The 17,515-nt window shown below is 43.1% G+C and overlaps 1 protein-coding gene and 1 non-coding gene across 2 annotated transcripts in view; one reads left to right on the forward strand and one right to left on the reverse strand.

The window, feature by feature from the left end:
• phactr1 (phosphatase and actin regulator 1) overlaps window positions 1-17,515 on the reverse strand; it is a 74,530-nt gene that overhangs the window by 42,633 nt on the left and 14,382 nt on the right. The gene's annotated exons all lie outside the window — the stretch shown is intronic.
• On the forward strand, window positions 1,190-1,260 carry trnag-gcc (transfer RNA glycine (anticodon GCC)). The gene has a single exon. It is a non-coding gene; the product is annotated as a tRNA-Gly (tRNA).

Genomic DNA, 17,515 nt, shown 5'->3' on the forward strand with positions numbered 1-17,515 from the left:
AGTCCAGAGTTCCAACTGGCTGCACACTTTGTTTTCTTTTAAATTTCAAATTCTGACTCTCAAAATGAAATACTCATTAAATTAAAACCTAAACATGACATTTAAGCACCTTTTTTTTTTTTGGAGAGCTGGCAATTTACGTAATTCTAAGCTGTGTTAAACCTCGTTTTCTACTTTATGCTACCGCTCCTAAGCTCTGCCCTGATAACTAGACTCAGTGGCCCCGGGATGAGGAAAGGGAAATATGATTACCTATAATATTGTCATTTAGTAATGCCGAGAGACTGGAACTTGACAATCTGCACACTCTCCCTCCCTCTCTACTCATTGATGTGACGCACGAGGACATCTGTGTCCACGTATCCTCACTGCACGATTAGTCATAACTGTGAGGGAATTAAGTCTCCAACGGCCAACGAAAGGTATTGCTGTCATTCATAAAACCAGCACAATTTACCTTTGAATGTTCTCGTTCTAGATATTCAGATATCTGACTTTATTTATATTATACACCTAAATGCCTATGTCCTAAGTGACTTACAATGCTGTTTTTCTATTTTAAGTTGTGTAAAATTTTTCTCGCATTTAAACATCAGGGAATTCTTTTTGGAGTAATTCAGGGTAAGCACTTTGATCAAGGCAGCAAGAGTAGGATTTGACCCAAGAACTTTCAGAGAACAGGTTAGTGGCTTCCTACCCACTACAGTTATACTTATGATAATTATCATGTAAATGACTTTGTTAAGATTATTTATTGCACTATTATATTATTATTCGGACCTCATTTATCTAATAACTCTTTGTATTGTTGAGTGACATATTTCTCAGGATACGGACATTTCCCGGTTTCTTTATACCACTGTAAGAGCTTTATCTTTCCGTTTGCCGAGTCCTGATCGATAACGGTGACTTACGAACAGGCTCGCGGTGCGTATTGCGTCACGCCACGTTCTCACGTGTCTCGCACGCGCTCAGCGTAGAGCACACAAAAAAGTGCTCCTGCCATCTGCTGGTGACATGTTGACAAACATCTTAGTATGAAATCATTTCCTCGTCGAACAGTTTTAATTACTTTTTGCTGAAATTACTTCAAGCTCTAATAATTAAGCAAAAAAAACCTTATCACTCAACCCTAATTTAACTCACATTCTTAATATGAACGGAGTCACAGAAACTTATCTACATAATTGCATTGGTGGTTCAGTGGTAGAATTCTCGCCTGCCACGCGGGAGGCCCGGGTTCGATTCCCGGCCAATGCAATCTTTGTTTTTGAGGCGGGTAGTGTTGTTTTTACTTCAAATCGAATTCTTATACCCTATAACAAGAGTACCCTTCCCTGTAAATGTAAAATTTAATTAAATTTATTAATACATTTATTGTGAATCATACCCAACATTTTAAGTAAATGTACCCTTGAAGTACTCTTAGCTAGGTACTTACCCTAAAAGCTGCTCCAGTACAATTACCCAGCTGTACGAATGGGCAAATAATTGCAAAAACCTTAACACTGTAAGTTGCTTTGGAGAAAAGCGTCAACTGCATTAATAAATGAACCAACTGAATAAATGTAAATGCAAGTATGTTGCTTGTCAGCTGGAAAAGGAGTAATTATTGCTAATCATGTACATTTATTCGTTTACATTCATCCATCTAGCTGACACTTTTCTCCAAAGCGACGTACATCTCAGAGAACTGGATGCAGACACAGTACTCCTGAGTACAGTCAATTTGTCTCATACCACCATATATATATATATATATATATATATATATATATATGTTGACGGCCTTTTTTTGGTATAAAACATTATCTGAGGTCTTTGTTAGATTTATTTAAGTATTTTTGTAAATATTTGTTCAAGCCTTATTACCAAAGTTTTTGCCTAACTAATGGTTTTATTGAAAGTATTTTCCAAATAATACCTCCAGAATAGGGGTGCGGTGGTGCAGTGGGTTGGACCAGGTCCTGCTCTCCAGTGGGTCTGGGGTTTGAGTCCCGCTTAGGGTGCCTTGCGATAGACTGGTGTTCCCATCCTGGGTGTGTCTCCTCTCCCTCCGGCCTTACGCCCTGTGTTGCTGGGTAGGCTCCGGTTTCCCGTGACCCCCGATGGGACAAGCAGTTCAGAAAATGTGTGTGTACCTCCAGAATAAAAATGTCTTTAACCAATGTACCGTCCCACAGCCATTGTACATTACACACTTTCAAAATATGAAATTTATTTGAAGAATTTTAAATAAGTACCATATGAGATCTTACTACTAGTCTAGCTCCTGAACCACAGAGCAGTCTGTTTTCCAACTATTATATTCATAACCATCTGATTAATATGAATGTACAGTGATTGGGCTGGAAGAACACATAGTATAATGGTCTGTTTACAAGCATGTGGTTTACGGTAGGCCCATCTCTCATGAGGGTGGACATCCTCAGGGTTACGGTTACCCTGTGAATTAAGGATGAGGGTGTTGAGCAACAAATTGTCCAACAGCCGCTAATGGGCATTTTTAAAAATGGGGGGCCATCTCGATTTTTAAATATGTAATAAATAAATAAATAAATAAATAAATAATAATAGAAAAAAAAAAAAAAAACCCACACACACACCTTCTGAACCACTTGTCCCATACAGGATCACAGGGAACCAGAGCCTACCCAGCAACTCAGGGCATAGGGCTAGAGGGGGAGGAGACACCCAAGACAGCAGTCTGTCACAAGGCACCCCAAGCAGGACTTGAACCCCAGACCCACTGGAGAGCAGGACTCAGTCCAACCCACCACACCACCGCCCACTACTTTAAAAAAATATTATATAACACATATTTAGAAAAAAAACATAATTCTAATTATATAGTCATCACTGATTTGCAATATTTAGAATTAAATAAAAATTATGTTTTGAAAAACTGAATATTTGTATGCGTATACTTGGAAAGATTGTTTATGGGACTATTTATCCACATCATTTCAATACTACACCACCAGAAGCCTATGTTCGATAGCACTGTCACCTGATGGCTTGGCCTAAATCTAAACAGCAAAATTGCAAGAGATGCACTCCGGCCACCAGCTTGTCTCTTAGTTGTTTTTCTATTGCTTGTCGTTTAAGCTTTTTATTAGCTGTGACATCCATGATCCATGTTGTCTTCCGTAACATGGAATAAACATAAAGTGCAACATAAAATATAAGCAAATTTTCCATGAGCTGAGAAACACAAACACACACACAAACACACCGCGTGTCCCGAGCGGGGTTGCAGCAAACCGGAGCCTAACCCTGCAACACAGGGCGTAAGGCTGAAAGGGGAGGGGACACACCCAGGACAAGACGCCAGTCCATCGCAAGGCACCCCAAGCAGGACTCAAACCCCAGACCCTGAAACATCCCAGTATTAATAGCTAATACTTGGGAAATTTTATTTAATGGAAATGTTCTATATCTGACAGGGGGGTGCGGTGGCGCAGTGGGTTGGACCGCAGTCCTGCTCTCTGGTGGGTCTGGGGTTCGAGTCCTGCTTGGGGTGCCTTGCGACGGACTGGCGTCCCGTCCTGGGCGTGTCCCCTTCCCCCTCCGGCCTTACGCCCTGTGTTGCCGGGTTGGCTCCGGTTCCCCGTGACCCCGTATGGGACAAGCGGTTCTGAAAATGTGTGTGTGTGTGTGTGTGTGTTCTATATCTAACTTTGAATGTCATTAGATCACTGGAATTCTCAATTATTTGAGAATGAAATTTAAAAAAAAAAAAAAAAAAAAAATAGGAACTTTTAAAAATAATGCAATGTGCCATTAGTATGGTTTACTGGGAACAGCAAAGGTCAGGAGATAAAGTAGGTGTCCCACCGTTGCGGAAGGAAATCCAGGCACTCGCTCCCTTTCTGTCACTTCCGGTTTCACCGGGAACACAATGCTCCTGGAGGCCTTGAGAGAAGCCCGAAGCCCTGGCTGAGCAACGGCACCGAGCCCTGAGGGTCCCTGCGGCTGCATCTGGGATCTAACGCTGTGCGCTGCGCTACCGTGACAGTGCAAAGGGACAAACTGCTGTGAACACATCACTTGTGCTGCTGTCAGAAGCTGCCTTTGACAAGATGCCATGTGCTATCCACATACACACATCAGATCCCAACGCCCTGTACTTCTGCTGATTTGAAGGAAAACTCCAGAACAAGCCATTCAACAGATCAAATGAGCATTATATAATTGCTGTGACCTCAAAGCATTGTTTCAATACATGTGCTGCCCTTCTGGTCTTTTACCTGACAAGTCCACAAAGGGTTACCTTCTCAAAGCAACCAGCAGATGACGCTGTCCAGTGCCAGTTTCAACTGTCACTGCGCTCACTGTCTTTGCAGCACTATTGCCACAACCCAGCACACACACTAACAATCTACACACTGCCTGCTTGTCTTTTGTAAGGATTATACAACCTTGTAGGGGGAGCATTTATGTGATTGTGTGAATGACATCTAAACATGCCATCCACAGCGGGTTGCTGCATGTAAAATAACAGCACCTGTCATTCATTAAACAAATAGGATTTCGGCTGATGCCTATAAACGGCTCGTCAGATGATTGGGCAGCGCTAAATAAATCCTCGACAAAGAAAACACACTGCAGTATGTTGCCTTCTCTTAGTCTGACAGGTGAGGAGGAGTGCAAGTGAGTACCTGGGCTCTACAGAAAACTAGATGTTGCCATTTAGATGTTTCAAGAGAACGAAGACGCTCGATGGTCTGAACCATAATGGGACATGGCTCTGACTAGTGATGGCTTCATGCTTTTGGTACTGAGCTTTCGGTGCGTTACAGTACAGGCTGCTATTTCTTAGCCCCCAGATCCATTTGGATTATTCCCACATGATTAGAAAGTGTTGTGTTGGAGATGGCCCCAGACGCTGTGGCCTCTCGTTCGGACATAAGACGCCTACGCCGTCTGGAGGCGAAGGGCTCGCCAGTGTTCCCTCCCACACTCTGAAGTCTAGATCCAGCATTTTCCAGAGAAAAAGACAGCCTCAATGCTGTAAAGCTTCACTGACATGCACTGCAAGTCCAATAAAGCATTAACTGAGTACAGGAGGTCCTCGATGACAATGTATGACTTACAATGACCCTGACTTAACGATGGCTGTCCCTTTAACCTTATTATGTTATGTGTTGTGTTTTATTTATTATGATGTTAAGTCCTATCATTTCGTCGTGACATCTAACACTGACCCGTCCATCAACAATAAATAACACTGGCTGGTAGCTGTAGGGGGGTGCAGTGGTGCAGGGGCGTGGTGGTGCAGTGGGTTGGACCGGGTCCTGCTCTCTGGTGGGTCTGGGGTTTGAGTCCTGCTTGGGGTGCCTCACAATGGACTGGTGTCCCATCCTGGGTGTGTGCCATCCCCCTCTAGCCTTATGCCCTGTGTTGTTGGGTTAGGCTCTGGCTCCCCGTGACCCCTATTGGGACAAGTGGTTCAGATGATAAATATATAAATATGTGTGTGTGTGGTAGCTGCACTGCCAGGAGGCACCACATTTCTTATCTGTATATAAGTGGCAGTGTTTTATTTCCAGAACATTCAGTTTGTGATTTTATTGAAATTGCAATTACTTTTATTACAATGTCTGGCAACTGAAAAAGTGAGTGTTACAGAAGAGAAAAAGCCAGAGAAAACTGTTTTATTCATTTAGCTGATGCTGTTCTTCAAAGCACCTTACAATGTTAAGGTATTTATATATTTATACAGCTGTGTAATTTTACTGGTGCAATTTTTAGGGTAAGTACTTTGTTTAAGAGTACTATAACTGGAGGTGGAGAATGAACCTGCAACCTGGGGGGTCCAAACACAGCACCTCTAACCACTACACTACATTACACACACACACTCCCTTGCAAGGCACCCCAAGTGGGACTTGAACCACAGCCCCACTGGAAAGTAGGACCTGGTCCAACCCACCGCACCACTACCCCCCTCCCCACGCTACCAACTCTCCTAATTTAGAAATGAAATTGGAAATAAGATTGTAGTTTAAAATATAATCGTGTACTTTGTTTCATATAATGTGGTATACAACAGTATACAGTTTCATAAAGAGCTTTTCTGAAGATGCAGAACATGGAGCAAATGAGCACTATTGATACAGAAGTGAAGAATAAAAACCAACGGAGATAATGGTTTGTAAACTGTATAAGTAAATCATCTGGCAACTGGGGAGAGGCCAAAAAAAAAAAAAAAAAGACTCTCAGTCCAAAGAAACAGAAGAGAAACCAAAGCCTGCCCACCCTTCCCGGGACTTTGTGGTGTAGAAATTAATTGAAATGAACATATCATTTCATAAAGCCATAGCAGGGAAAAAATAAAGAGAAATCTGTTTCAAATGTAAGAACTGAGACCCATTTAATTCAGCCCTTTACTGAGTGATGCAACATATGTATTTCATATGGACCCTGTACCATGGAGAAAAGGTATATATACATACAGTCTGAAACTGCTTGTCCCCTATGGGGAAGTCAGAGCCTGGCCTGGCAACGCACAGGGTGTAAGGCTGGAGGGGGAGGGAACACACCCAGGATGGGATGCCAGTTCTTCACAAGGCACCCCAAGCAGGACTCAAACCCCAGACCTACTGGAGAGTAGGATCCAATCCAATCCAACCCACTGCACTACCACACCCCCCACCTGGGCACATACACCGCTTGTCTAATTTATAGGGGCACATCCTGTTCGGTGACTCTGAGAGAGCAAAGAACATCCCCACCAGCCAAAGATGGCACTTGGTATATATCAGATGATTCCCCCACATGAAAAGAGAACCTTTTTCCCCACGGCTGCATTGGAGGAATCGGTGATTTTTCACACAGGTCGATGGGAGTGTCAGCCGACAACCAGGCTCGCTCCCGCCCCGCAAAAAAAAAGAAAAACAGTAATGGGCTCATCTGGCCCCTTGGGACATTGAGTGAGGCCCTGGAGTGGCATTACCTTAAATTTGAAAAATCGAGGCGTCTGAGCGAGAGCCGTCAAATGGATATTATAACTTTGTTACACACATTCGTGCAAAGAGCAAGGGGTGTGTCAACATGATGATACCAGCAGCAACAAGTACTACATACCTCTATCCTTAAACATAAATTGAGAGCATTGTGCCATTTACATTATTAACGTGTCAGGATGTTAAATTTGAAGAGAATAATTTGCTCATGTGACCAAAGTCAGATGAGATCTCTGCACACATCCTTGGAAACTAACTGGTGAACTCCATATGCAATCAATAATGGTGCACTTTAACAACTGTCCCATTTTTTGGGCTGGGTTCACAAACACTTACTTTACTCACACAGGCTCAAACTACTTGTCCCGGCAAACTTGAGCCTAACCCGGCAACACAGGGCACAAAGCTGGAGGGGACACACCCCAGAGAGGACACCAGCCCATCCCAAGGCACCCCAAGCAGGGCTCAAACCCCACACCCACCACAGAGCAGGACTAGGCCAAGCCAGCTGTGCCACCATGTCCCCCATTTACTTTACTGCACTCTTAAATTGGTGTTAATGCTCACATCTGTGGGACCAACTAATAATACTGACCTCTGTGAAGATGTCAAAGCTTACAAATGTGTGCTTTTACAAGCTGACCATGAATAAATAATGAAATTCATTATTTTGCAAATACTGAGCTAAAATATACATTACAACACATGCCTAACTTTACTTCATTTAGCAGATGCTTTCCTCCAAAGCAACTTCCAACAAACTCTATGTAGTGTTATCAGCCCACACACCTTATTCACCATGGTGACTTACACTGCTAGATACACTACTTATAATGGGTCACTCATCCATACATCAGTGGAACACACTCTCTGTCACTCACACACTATGGGTGGCTTAGAGTCACCAATCTACCTGATCAGCATGTCTTTGGACTGTGGGAGGAAACCAGAGCACCCAGAAAAAACCCATACAGACATAGGAAGAACACACAAACTCCACACAGACTGAGCAGAGATCGAACCCATGTCCTCTCGCACTACCCAGGCTCTGTAAGACAGCCATGCCATCCAGTCTTAAAGAAAGTAAGGCATTCCCGTTTCTCTGTTTTTCGTGAGGGGAAATAAAAATATGGTGAAATTAATTGTAAAATAAATACATACATCACTCATCTTTATATTTTCTGCTGTAGTGTATAATATGTACATTTTATGCTTAAGTGTGTGTTCTGAATCACATGACAATATGGACAAAGGCAAGAAATTCACACACAACTTGTCCCAAGCAGGGTCACAGCAAACCTGAGCCTAATCCAGCAACACAGGGCATAAGGCTGGAGGGGGAGGGGACACACCCAGGACAGGATGCCAGTCCATCACAAGGCACCCCAAGCAGGACTTGAACCCCAGACCTGCCAGAGAGCAGGGCATGCTGCGTTCAGGAGGAGGTTAGGCATCAGGGGTATGGGGTGGACTTAGTGCGGAGTATTTTATGAAAAACATAAAACAAACTGACCAGCAAACATGCACGAGATCACAAAAGAAGAGTTTTTGGCAGCAATCGAATCAATAGCAGTCGGAGCTCTGCAATGTGACGATTCCTGTCCTTAATCAGTCCACCAAGTACTATGGCTGCACCTGACTCTCAGTGCTTAATCAAGAATGGTTGATAATCTGGGAGGGTGGGGGGTGCATTTGTGTGCACTGCTGCGTACCACAAATATTTAGGGTTCTTTCAATTCATTTAGAACACTTATGCTTATTTTTGCTTATTTTGTGCTTATTTTTAATGCGTAATGTGTTGTTTGAACAAATTAAGACTAAAATAACAATATATTTCCTTTTCCCAACAGTTTAGCTAAAATGGTCAGAGGACCTCATAGAATGGGAAGTGTCATCAAATCACATAGCTAGCAGACAAGTGCAGTTACCAACAGCATTTCGGTCCCTAACCCTGACGTTTACTCAGCAATAGCTGTAGCATGTGTAACAGCTTAATGGTAATGGTTAAAGCTGCTGCCTTTGGACTTGGAGATTGCGGGTGATTGAATCCCACCTTCTGCTGCTGTACCCTTCAGAAAGGTGTTTTCCCTAAATTACACCAGTAGAAATTGCCTGGGTGTATAAGTGGGTAAATGACTGTAAGTATCTTAACACTGTGAGTTGCTTTGACAAAAAGCGCCAGCTAAATGTAAGTGCAATTTGTTGGAAGATGGTAGGTTTGAACTAAAACACCTTGATCATGGGATGTGAAAACATTCGCCAGCAATGCAGGGATTACACCTGACGATCCTGCGACTCTCCAACTGAGTGAGACACCTCCTCCCATCAGCTCTGCACTCACTCGCACAAGGCCCCCAGGCACCCTCCTCTCAGCAGTCTAAGGTCATAACGATGTCAGGGGCTAGCACAGCGAGTGCGGTCTTCCATGGTCTTTCCATCCTTATCGTTCAGAATCAGTGACTGACGCAAGCCGAAAATGAGAGCCTAACTCTGAGATGAAAAAGCTTGCTCACTCCCATAATGCCACTTTCAAAGGTCAAGCTGCATTGTAGTCTCACCAGAATGGAGAGGAGCATTCTGGGAGAAAATGGCAGGATATTTAAATCGAGGTTGCTTTAGTGTCCTCCAGACAGTAAGACAAAATACTATTTGTAGCGGAAATCTTAAAAACAGCATCCCTTATTAGTGGGTTCTAGGTGAATTTCCCTGCCACATTATTCCATAAGGAAAAGCAGTGATGAGACCCATCCTCTGTGGGGAACATGAGATTAGTGGGGCCACAGCACAGTCCCAGACTCTGAGCTGCACATCTAGTGCTCTGCAGCTCCTCCTGATGATGCAATGGGGGGCGGTTGGTGCGCTAATGATGAGCCACGAATCTGAAGTCCAGGCTCAAAAGCAGCAGGCTCGGCCCCCTTCGCATCCTACTGCCAAGCAGTGCCAATTAGGGATTGAAGTTGCACATTGGGGAGCAGGAAGCCAAAGGATGGCTCTCCTGTATGTTAACCAGGAAAGTCTTCCTGACCCTGAACGACCTGCCTAGAGTCGATCCACCGACAACAATGTATGTGCAATGCTTGCAGGGTAAACATGTCACCTGGATATACCACAAAAGCTGACTGTGTAGCACACTGTGAAAAATGTAACTTCATGTTTGTCACTCATCAATATGCTGGGGTCCTTCATTGTGATACTATAGCCGGGTTAGTTAATTAATTATGATGCCTTTCCAAAGACATTCAATGGAATAGACAGGAGCTTTTGATAGCCTTTGTAAGATCAGTGCTGAGCAGATTGGTGGCTCATGGCAGCACTGGATTCTTATGGTCTTAAGGTTGAAGTCCATTTAACATGTTACATAAGGAAACAAAACCCAACATGGTTTTAGTGGAGTCAAGGAAGACAGTCTTAAGGTTCTTTCTATTTTATCACACAAAATATTAAATGAACACCCTGTTCCTTACCCAGTGATGGAAGGATAATTAATTAAGAATAGGTACCAATAAACTTATAGGTACTTAATAAACTTATTTCTAATGTTTGTGTATCTCAAAAAACAATTAGTAGGAAGGTGATCAGGAATTGTCGATATTCTCAGTTTTATGCAGCTACTCGTGTGATGAACATTGCTGCATATTGTGGAAAAAAACAAACTAACTGTACTTAAGAATCACACGTCAGCAACCATGTCTCTTTTTCCTAATGTAATACACAAATTGTATTTTCTATGAGATGTACATCGCTTTGGAGAAAAACGTCCACTAAATGAATAAATGTAAATATAATGTAAATGTAATGTAAATGTTTGGCACTGAACTTATCGAAGTCAATGACTTTCTGGGTTATTATAGTTTTATTTTATGAACAAAACACAGAACAATCCTACAAAACTGTCACTGCTGTCCTTATGAACAGCTCTGTCCTGTTATCCATCTCTCTGACTGCCTGTTACTGTACTTCTATTCTTCCACTCTTACCACAAGTTCTTCCAGCAGCAGGATACACTGCACATACTTCGACTTGACAGCCCCTGCTAGGCTTTACCACAGCTATAAATCTACAGAGTGATCAATAACTATGTCTGGAGCCTGCTGTCGAAGTGAAGTCATGCCATAACTCTTTCAAGAAAAATGTCAGGGATGCATATGTCTTAAAATGTGACTTCCTGGGGCAATGGGGAATGGTCTGGTGGAAGTGCATTTGCAGGTGAAAACAAGGCAGACTGCTGCCTAAAACCAAAGACCAAGCCTGCATAATTAATTTTCCCAGTTAACATTCAGCAGGAACATGTTGAGGAGAATGGTGCTGCTCAGTTATGATGCAGTCACAGGCAGTGGGCTTTGACTTGCAAGGTGGTCTTGGAGGGTGGTGGGTTGGTGAGTGGGGCATTTTCACTCACTCACAAATCAATTGGAAGGACTCTTGCTAGAATCAGTGTCCGCAATTTCCATTCCAACTTTTTAAAGATGGAATGGAACTGTTATGTCTTTCAAAAAATAGTAGACTACATGTTATCTGATACTTTACTCCAGTTTTAACGTACAATTATTTACCAATTTGTATAGCCATTTAATTTATATTGGCCCAATTCAGGGCAAGTACTGCATTTAAAGGAAATAAGGTGGGTCTCAATCATATGACCTCCAAGTCTAAAGACCACTACCACAGCTTATATCCAGTTTTATTAACTCTGGTTGAAATAAAATGGTAATGTCCATCAACCCACTCCATCCATTCTAGATAAGTGGTTGCCGAATAAAATGTTACTTTAAGGTATACTGGCTTGACCTTAAGAATACAAAAAGAATTTTTTTTCTGACGCTGTTCTCTCCCGAAACACAAGATTGTTGATTCAAGTCTTTGACCTATAAAACTCAGTCATACTTTTTTGACAGTATATTCAAAACCAGGATAGGTTATATCTTTTTCTAGACAGTGCCACATAGAATGTATTGTAACAGCTACATGTGCTCAATGTACAGACATTCCTCAATTTACAAAATTAATTCATTGCTCAAAATGATGCAGATATTGAAATTTTGGATACCAAAAGCCTATTTTCCATTGTTTTAAGGGGGGAAATAGTAATAATGTGCTCCCATCCCATACAAAAATCCCAAATCAATTGCCTCAAAGATCACCGGAACACTGTAAAAGACCTACGTAAGTATCAACCAATGATTTGACCATGATATAAAACACAAGTACATTTGCATTTTCATTTGTGTTTTAGCATATGCTTTTCACCAAAGCAAAGCATATCTCAGAAAACAATATGGGGGTGCACTACACTTGTTACCTTTGCTGTCCTGCTTGCAGACTGTATTTGAAAAACTGAACAGTTTCCTGGAGCTACTGCTCTGGCGTAATTCCCACTTTTATCTTTAATTGATCAGTTTACTGCAAGATGAGCAATAAACCAAGCAGGGATCCACTGAGCCCATTGAGTTTATTATGAACAACTTTTTAAAACTGCACAATGCTGCTAAAACGCACATACGTAACCTGAAATCAGTTAAACTTTTCCTGTTAATTGCTCTGCTACCCTTGCAATTATTCAATTAAAAAAGACACCCAACAGATTTCCACACACCCGTGGAATTTCATACATTTACATCACATACAGTACATGTGATGCCCCACTCTCCTACAGCAACACTCTCTCAGTCCTAACATACCAACAGATAGTGAGATCTAGATGTAGACATGCCAACTTCAGTACATTACTTCACTTCTCCTTCACTCGCATAACTTTCATGATTTTTTTTTTTAAATTAATTAACCTTTTCTGGATGTTCTTCGGTGTGGTGGCGCAGTGGTGCAGTGGGTTGGACCATGGTCCTGCTTTCCAGTGGGTCTGGGGTTTGAGTCCCTCTTGGGGTGCCTTGCGAGGGACTGGTGTCCCTTCCTGGGTGTGTCCCCTCCCCCTCTGGCCTTACGCCCTGTGTTGCCGGGTAGGCTCCGGTTCCCCGTGACCCTGTATGGGACAAGCGGTTCTGAAAATGTGTGTGCAGATGTTCTTTGGATAAGTTTTGTTGTGCTGATATCTTCCGTAATTTGAAAACAGGTTATCAAAGGCCAAAAGCCGTTATACCAGAATTTCAGATAAAGCGAGTTTGTAGATGGAAAGATGCTTATATTCAACATTTTCAAGTTTTTTGTCCGGCTGAATTTTGTCCTCTGCATCTGCAATGATTGTCACTAAGTGGAGAAGAAGTAGTCAAGGGGCTCCTTGCCTCCAGGCATATTCATGAGGGGGTTATTTTGGTTGTCGATATGATAAACATTTCTTTCATCTCCCATACGCATCTCTTTCCATTCGTCTATAAAATTCAGTTTGAAATTGAATTGTTTATAGGGAAAGTGCAGTCCCACCCAATATATGACACAGGAGTGAATGTTAAAAAATGTTTTCCATAAATAATTCTAAAAGGGAATATGAAAAACCGTATACAGATTCCTCAGTGTTGCTGTTGCTCTGGGCAATAAACTCTGGCTGTTGAGACTTCTTGCCAGGACCATATCTCTAGTCATCCTTTTTTTAGGACTGCAGCTACACCTCAGCAGTTTCAGAGAGCTTTATGTCAGACTCCAAGCTGAGAATGCACAACACAGGTGTGTCTAGAGATAGCGAGGCTTGGTTTTCATGATCATGGAGACCTCTGAGAAGCTCCGAGAAGTGCACCTCATGTAATTTAAGGTGAGGGAGCCAATCACATTTTAGAACCATACTCTAGCCAATCAAATTCCATGCATTTTTTTGCAGAAGTGCAACTAAACAGGCTCCTGATAGGTCACTTGTAAAGGCCAAGAAGGTTGCAATGCTGTTCAGTGCATCTCGGACAACAATGATCATCAGCAATGAACAACCACTGACAGTGAACCACCAGTACAGTGTTTGTTTGCACAATGCTCTTTTAAAACCTGCTTGTACATACCTGTCTGAAATTCGCTGTGTTTGTGTGAAAAGGCAACAGATGGAGGTCGGTTTCTCCTGTGCATATTATATTGTGGATTCTATTTATAAGGATCTTTCCAAAGAAAGAAGCAGAAGTGCTGACGTGTGTGTTATTCCAAGCTCTCTGTGATTGTGTGAAATTCACTCTCCAGCCTGATTCTGAACAGCTGGTTCCTTAGATTTCAAAATGAATGTAAAATATATAAATATATAGTATATTCTGCGGAAAGACATTTCTATACCTTGTTTGTGAATGGAAAATCACACTGGCCTAATATACATAATGATATTGTTATCTTCATGACATCTGGATTTAGATCATTTGGACCGTAAGCCAAAGCAGTCTGATGTAATACAGTCCTTTTTGTCTAACCAGAATTCCATAATGTGCACCGTAGTAATAGATTTCTGGTGACTCGTGACTGTGTTGTGTATCTATAAGAGTGTAAGTGTAAGGCTGTGTGTGTCAGTCTGTGACTGGATGTATGTGCATCTTTGTGTGTCCATCTCTGTTTGGGCATCTGTGAGTATGTGCAAGTGTGCGTATGTCTGTCACTCGCATTTTGCATGTATCTGCATCTCTTTGTTTCCATCACTCTGTACCTACATGCATGTGTGTGTCTGTCAGTCTATATGTCTTTATATGTATCTTTTTGTATGAATGCTCATGTCTTCACATGTTTATCTCTTCATGCAACACATGCCATGGATTTTGGCCTCATGTGCAAGAGTATAATCGTGGGTGGCCAATCAGTAAAGCTTATGGTAATGCCCTTTGCTATGCATGCAAAGACAACACTGGGGTAAGCATGTGGTCACAGGCAGGGGCAGAGAAAGCAATGTGCTCTGAGGGGACAGTCACGGCTGGCTTGGCAAACAGCCTGTCCACTGTGTGAGGTCTGCAGGTGGGTCTGTCAAATTAGTAATGATCAACGGAAACAAGAGCATCCATTTCTGCAAGGTCAATCTCACACAAGTTTTACATGCAGAAACAGAATGGCAGATTGTTTTAGAACCCAGATTCGCTGTGATCAAAGCCAGCATTTGGTGATGATTGTATACAGTTTTTTATACAGAAAACAAAAACACTTATGCTTATCGTCCTGGAATTCTCAAATTCTCCTGAGATAATTCTCCAAACTGATGAATTTCTATTCTTAGTCTGTCTGCCCCTACTAGCAAAGCACCTTTTTCTACAACAAACTGCAGTCTGCAATAAACAAATCACACAGACTCTTCGCCACCTTCTCATCCCTTCTCTGCCCTCCTCCCTCTTCTCTCACTGCTGACAATTTTGCCTTGTTTTTCAGAAACAAACACCACTCAGTCACGGACAAGTTCTAAGCATCTACCTGTCCCGATCACGCTGGACTTCTCTGCAAAGTCATGCTGTCTGCATTTAATCTCGTCAGAAATATGAATCTCTGACCTCCTGCTGTCACACAGACCCAGCACCTGCTCCTTCGATCCAATCCCTTCACCACTTCTACAGAACATTTCCCTGCAACTTACCTCCTTCATCTCCAGGATCATCAGCTCTTCGTTCTCTTGTGGTTGCTTCCCGTCTGCCTTCAAAACTGCTCTCATTTCACCACTGCTAAAGAAACCCTCTCTGGATCCTGACTCAATCCAAAACTACAGACCAGTCTTTTCTGTCAAAAATTCTGGAACGGGCAACCTGCGATCAACTATCTGCATTCCTCACCCAGAATTATCTCCTTGACAGGTATCAGTCTGGATTCAAAGCTGGACATTCCACTGAGACAGCTCTCTTGACAATGTCAGATGCTCTCCAGTTGGCTAGAGTGGCTTCCCTCTCCTCGGTCCTTTTTCTCCTCAACCTGTCTGCAGCATTTGACACTGTCAAACGCCAGATTCTACTCAGACAGCTTGGCATCAAAGAAACTGCACTGAAATGGTTTTAGTCCTACCTATCACACAGATCCTACCAAGTGGTCTGGCGGAGCTCCCGTTCATCTCCTCAGCCTCTCTCAACTAGTGTCCCACATGGGTCTGTACTGGGCCCCATAGATAGATAGATAGATAGATAGATAGATACACACACACACACATTTTCAGAACCGCTTGTCCCAGACGGGGTCACGGGGGAACCGGAGCCTACCCGGCAACACAGGGCGCAAGGCCAGAGGGGGATGGGGCACACCCAGGACGGGACTCCAGTCCGTCACAAGGCACCCCAAGCGGGACTCGAACCCCAGACCCACCTGAGAGCACCACCGCACCCCCTGAGATAGATAGATAGATATACTTTATTGATCCCACAAGGGAAATTATGTATATACTCTTCTTAATCTACACCTCTTCTCTCGGCCCTGTCATCGCCTCCCACGGATTCTCCTACCACTGCTATGCCGTCAATAGCCAGCTTTTCCTCTTCTTTCCACTTGTAGTTACAGACATTTTCTCATGCATCGCCGCTTGCCTCTTGGACATGTCTCTCTGGATGTCTCATCACCACCTACTACTCAACCTCTCCAAAACAGAGATACTTTACCTTCCAGCAGGCCCATCTTACTGTTGAGAACTCTCTGTCAAACTCTAGAACTCCTGCTAAGAGCCTGAGAGTAATGATTGACTCAAGTCTGTCTTCCTCTCAAGACATTGAAGCTACATCCCAGACCTGCAGATACATCCTGCATAACATCCGTGGATCCTCCCCATCTCACAACAGATTCTACACAACTTCTTGTCCGGGCCATGGTGATATCCCACCTGGAATACTCCAGCTCTCTCCTGTCTAGCCTTCCAGCCTCTGCAATCAAACCTCTCCAGCTGATTCAGAACACTGCTGCACGAGTTGTGTTTGATCTGCCAAAGTGTTCCCAAATGTCACCCCTCCTCGTCTCTGTATTTTAGCTTCCTATAGTACCTGCATCAAATTCAATACTCTGGTTATGGCATATAAAACCATCAATGAATCTGTTCCCCAATACCTACAAGACCTGATCACTTACTACACCCGTACCAGACTGCTATGTTCCTCCACATCTGCTCGCTTGGTGATCCCACGCACGAAAGGTCCAAAGTCAAAAGCACAAATGTTTTTGGTTGGTCACGTGGAACTGAGGGATCCGGGACAGTTGGACCCAAGTGCAGGATTGTTTGTCTGGTACTGAGGGGTCAGGGGAATTCACGTAGTCGGGGAGAGGCGAGGGGTCGGTCAATCGGCAGACGGAGTGGGAGCAAGGATCCAAGGACATGGTCAGGGGGCAAAGCGAAGGGTCGAAAACCAGAGAACGGAGACAGGAAACAAGCGATGGAGGAGAGCAGGACATGGCGCAAGAGGACGATTGTCTCAGACAAGATTCTGCAAAAGTATGGGAGCTGATGAGTGTCTTTTAAAGGGTGTGTGGTGAGTCAGGTGCTTGGTGATCATCAGGTACCATCAATTGAGGTGCGGGCATGGTCGGGACAACTGCTCACACACTTTATGCTTGACAGCTTTAATAATTCACTCTCTACCACAGACAAGATTGACAAATGACCAATTATCTTTCTTTCCACTAAAACTGGCTTTCAAAATGCAATCACAGAAAATGATATCTATTCTGTCACTAGACCAGTGTCA

The sequence above is a fragment of the Scleropages formosus genome, chromosome 19, assembly GCF_900964775.1.
Source record: "Scleropages formosus chromosome 19, fSclFor1.1, whole genome shotgun sequence".
NCBI classification, from domain to species: Eukaryota; Metazoa; Chordata; class Actinopteri; order Osteoglossiformes; family Osteoglossidae; genus Scleropages; species Scleropages formosus.